Source organism: Tachysurus fulvidraco, chromosome 17 (assembly GCF_022655615.1).
Source record: "Tachysurus fulvidraco isolate hzauxx_2018 chromosome 17, HZAU_PFXX_2.0, whole genome shotgun sequence".
Taxonomy (NCBI): Eukaryota; Metazoa; Chordata; class Actinopteri; order Siluriformes; family Bagridae; genus Tachysurus; species Tachysurus fulvidraco.
The window spans coordinates 1,383,417-1,388,416 of NC_062534.1; the positions used below are offsets into that span (position 1 = coordinate 1,383,417).

A 5,000-nucleotide genomic window follows, 5' to 3' on the forward strand; every position below is an offset into this window, starting at 1 on the left:
ACTATTCTCACCCTGGAGGTGTGAGACGAACGTGCCCCCCACTAAGTCGCCGTGCCCCCCACTAAGTCACCGTGCCCCCCCATAGAGATACTATGGTTAAGTAAAACACAATGAGTTTGGGGGGGGGGGGTTTACATTAAAGTTGGAAGATCATTTTGGAGATAGAGATCAAAAGTTTGTGGACAGCTGGCCATCACACTCTCATGTAATGTTTTCCCAAACCTTTTCCACAATGTTGTAGACATGCAGGTGTTTAGCGCTTTATGCCCTTTTACCACCGAGGCAGTTCGAGTGCAGGTTCGGAGCCTAATTTAGAACCAGTTCTTTCTGTTTCGACCGCCAAAGCACCGGCTCCGAACCAGGAAAAGTGCTTCTTAAGTAGCACCAACACGTTGCTGGTCTAGACTTAAGAACCGCTTGCGTTAGGGCTGTGGGCGGGGCTACTGTTAGCGCATTTGATAATGTACCTTAAGTATACTAATGTTTAATACACTTTTACTTTACCGCGATATGATACATTATCAGCACACATGATAGTAGGTAGCTACATGCTAAGGCTAACGTTTTTCTGTGTTAACGATAAAATAACGTTATGTACTTTATCGATTACAACCTCCGTTTATACAGATTACACGGAGCCGCACGTACACGTTTTATTCGCCACGTTTGGGTGTTAATGTAGCTTCACAAAGCCATGAGCATTAACAGTAAAGCAACATCCACCATTGTTGTTGTGTTTGTGTTTGTCGCTGCTACGCTAACGTCGCTGTGTAACATGACACGTATACAGTGACGTCACATTCGGCGCTGTGATGCTCTCTAGCAGGTGGAAAGGCAAACCGGTTCTTAGAAGGTTCGCCAGTGAAAATGCACCAGCACTAGCTCTGAACCAGCACCCGGTTCTTTCCGGTGGAAAAGAGGCATTAGAGCTCTACTAGTCTCAAGTACTCTACTGGAGCAATGAACAGAGACATTTTATTCCAGAAGAAATTCCCTCAGTTGATGTTTTGACAATCGGATGGAAACCGCTGGCTAACACATCCATCCGGCGCTTCCCAAAAGAGTTCATAAAGAGTGTGAAGACCATCTAATCACCTTTCGGCTGATGTAAGCACTCTCTGAGCTCTCATGCTCTGTGGATGACTGAGAAGACCATCCTAGAAGACACCGTGCCCATCAGCTACTCAACATCTCCTTATAGATGGTTTGGAAGCTTCACCAAGCTCCAATGGGAAAGCTCCTGTGTTTGTAAGATAGTTTCTGGATCCTGACCAGGCTCTCTGAAGTTCCTCCTGTAGATATATAAAATTTTTGTGTATTTTTTCTCTTGCTTGTTCTCTCGCTTGCTTGCTTCCCGTCGTACGATAACTAAGCAAGAAATAATAGCTCACTATGACACTTCAGATACAATCTTTATCCATATTTTATCTGTCCGTGTTTTTTTTTTGTGGGTTTGGGTGATGAAGTGATTTTTTTCAGCTTCTCCTCCTCTGAGAGCTTTTTCTCCTTTAGATAATAGCTTCAGTCAAAGGGCACTGCTGTTTCTCTATCGAACCGCTCCAGTATTTAATGTTCACCGGGAGCTATTGTTCTCCAAATGCTTTCCCCTGCTGCGGGACACACACATGTGGTGTGGCAGTGCTATTTTGAGTTAGTGTTGAGTGGACGCCAGGCGCTGGGGGCGACGGCCTCTCTGGTTGGGTGTCCGATCTCGTCGGGCTCGTCATTAAGGGCCGCGCTCTAATTAACCTGTGTTCAAAACTGTGGTAAGAATAATACACACACAGGATCAGGAGAATAGAACTGCCTTTATGTCAAGCATTTTATTTTTAAATATTTCAGATATTATACTGGAATGTGAAGCTGACCATGTACGAAGTAACAGACCAAATAAGAACACGTTAGCGAATAATGACTGACGTCTTATAATGTCTTAACTTCCTAACACGTGATGTTAGTGGCTTGAAATCTTTAAAATAGGTATTACTATACTATATACGATTAACACCATCTATTACATCCGCTGTGCTAAGTGCAGAGATCTTAGAGAGAAATACAGTACAATTGAACAATATTTCTTTTTTTCCAAGATATACGTTTACATTTACCTATCTCAGGCGTCATCGGGCATCGAGGCAGGATACACCCTGGACGGAGTGCCAACCCATCACAGGGCACACACACACTCTCATTCACTCACACACACTCACACACTACGGACAATTTTCCAGAGATGCCAATCAACCTACCATGCGTGTCTTTGGACCGTGGGAGGAAACCGGAGTACCCTGAGGAAACCCCCGAGGCACGGGGAGAACATGCAAACTCCACACACACGAGGCGGAGGCGGGAATACGAGTAAAATTTTCACACCTGAGTTTTCAGACAGACTCTGGACTGGCAAAAAACAAGCAAGTGTTTTTTTTTTTTCCCCACCTGTATTAAAACCCTTGATAATTCAAGCCCCCCCCCCCCTCTCTCTCTCTCTCTCTCTCTTACACACCCTAAATTTCGTTCATTTAACTGACCCTGAAACCTGATTATTTATCTAAGTTTAAGATGGTGGATATTTTAGAAATGTCTTATCGTGATCTACTAAACCTTTCTTTCCTAAATCTTTCATCTTTAGCCTTGTTCTGACTTTAGTCAAGTCCGTCTCTCTCACCGGCATGACATGTGAATGCCTGCACCTCAGAGAGCGATCCGTCCCTCATATTCGGCATAATTTACAACCATCTACTGAACGTCTTCCTCGTAGCTGTGAACTTTTTTATAATCCGAAGGGTTCGGCGGATCTGCGGCTCGACGCCGGCCGCATCGATCCGCTTTTATCCGAACGGATCTCGGTGATGGGAATTCATCTTCATTCCATTCTGTTTCATATTCTCACCTCAAACATCCTTTGTTTTTGACGTTAAAAAAAAAAAAAAAAGAAGCCCAAGCAGCCCACCTGGCCTCGTCAGCAAAAGATTTATGAGCTGGAGGGAAAACGAGGCAGTTTCCACCAGGGGTGGGGTGGGGTGTGAGTAGGAGAAAAGTAACCCACGGAGAAACAGGATGCTTATATATACTTCTCAGGCAGAGCGCGTCATTTGCAAAGTATCGTGCTTCGCCTGTTTGGAACCAATTATATGGAAAGCGACGCCGCCACCCACTTCACTCCGATCTATACGCACTGGGGTTCAGTTACAGTGCTGCAAGATAGCAGGGTTTAATGAAGCAATGGCACAGAGCAGCCCCAAAAAACAGCCATTAGGCAGCGTCTGCATACGCTACGGCTCCTCCGCTCTGTTTGTTCATCCATTTTCTTTTCCTTGTTTCAGCAATTCAACAAGCATCTGTGTTCATTATGTCCAGCGGGCAGGTGGTGGAAAGGGCTCGCACGGCTAAACCCTCTCTGTCATGCAAAAAAAAAAGAATAAAAATATACATCGTCGATATACAGATTAATTTCTGGCAGCTACATCAGGCGATTTGCTGTCGTACCACAACTCTCTAATTACAACACGTTTATTCGTTTTCTACGACGGCAGCTCCGACATACTGTACAGTAAATCACAGGGTCAGATTAACGTGCTCGTTTCCATAGGAACGGCTCTTTCGCTCATGCGAGTTCCGTCCTTCGCCTAAACGGGTTAAAGAACGACGTGGAATCGTCGATCTCTCGGACTTCTTTCATGACAGGCTTGTGTAATGTTTGTGGAAGGAGTCTGAAGTGTCAGAGCTGGACGCCAGAGTGAGGAACAAAAGCCTGGGGCTGACGTCTATAGTCCTGACTGTACATTTGTGCAGGTGTGAAATACAGGTCTAATAATAAAAAAAAAAGGTGGATCGTGTTCTCCATCTCCACTGGCATCCAAAAAAAAAAACGTCTTTAGATGAGAATAAAGGGCTGGATGACCTGTTATTTACAAAACCGTTAGAGAATTAAGAATAGATCGATTTGTCCCATCTGTTATCCGATTAAAATACAAATGGCATAAATGGTCTGTTTGGTCTTTAAAGTAGACGTCTTCACGGGTCCACTTAGACCCCTAAAACCCGAGGTCCGACCCGACACCAGAGCGAGATCGGGTGTAAAAGTTTCACGTGTACCTCGGACACGGGTCGGGTCTAATAATAGCGTCGTCGGGTCTCGGGTAATTTAAAACGAACGTGTTTTTACCGAACGGACCCGAGAAGACCCGAACTACTGTATCTCGTGTGTGTGCATCGACTCGAGTCCTTTTCCGACCTCGCCACTGTTTTCCAAGACCGCTTGTGACATGTGGCTGGCGACGTGCGGCTGGCGGTAAGCTAATTTTCGTTGAAACAGACCTGTCAATCAATTTTGAATCCGCTCTGTAGCGGTTACTTTAGTGTAGAGTTACGCAACATTCGTTGCCGCCGGGTCGGGTCGGACTCGGGTCTGATTTTTTCGGGTTTTTCTCGGGTCGGGTCTTTCTTTAAAAAAAAAAATAATTATGCACGTGGGGTTCGGGTAAAAAGTGATTCGGGTCACTTCGGGTCTCATTGTTGAGGTCTTGTTAAACATTTGTTTTTTTTTAGTCTCATCCTCCGATCTACGATCATCACCAGCGATCCTGAAACCATCATCATATTCTGATCCCTTTCTGCTTCATTACTTTCATTTTTAGACTCGTGACCGACCGGAGAGCTTCTCGACCCACGTGGTGAGGATCTGAGGAACAGAGGAGCAGGAAATTACACCAGGAGGTAAGACGCTTTTAAATCCTTATAATTAACACGCCGGAGTTTACTTCCTAATGGAGTTCTGAGGTTATTTTAGTTTAAAGCACTTTGGTTAACATTACCCACAATGCTCGTGAGAGCGCTGCAGAGTGGGATTTAGCTCTTGATTCGTCTCTAGCTACAGTAAAGACCGCGATGCAGCAGCGCTTTAGCGTTTTAGCTCCATCGCCTGTAATCTGAATGAACGGATCAAACATATCTACATCACAAGCCGAGCCGGATCTCTGGCATGAGTCGGCTGCATTGCA

At 45.1% G+C, this 5,000-nt stretch overlaps 1 protein-coding gene across 1 annotated transcript in view; it reads left to right on the forward strand.

The window, feature by feature from the left end:
- The window catches only part of lingo2 (leucine rich repeat and Ig domain containing 2), a 259,340-nt gene that overhangs the window by 98,097 nt on the left and 156,243 nt on the right, over positions 1 to 5,000 (forward strand). The window contains exon 3 of the mRNA XM_027162278.2: positions 4,638 to 4,716. The gene's annotated coding sequence lies outside the window, so the exon portion shown is untranslated. The remainder of the gene's footprint in view (positions 1 to 4,637; positions 4,717 to 5,000) is intronic.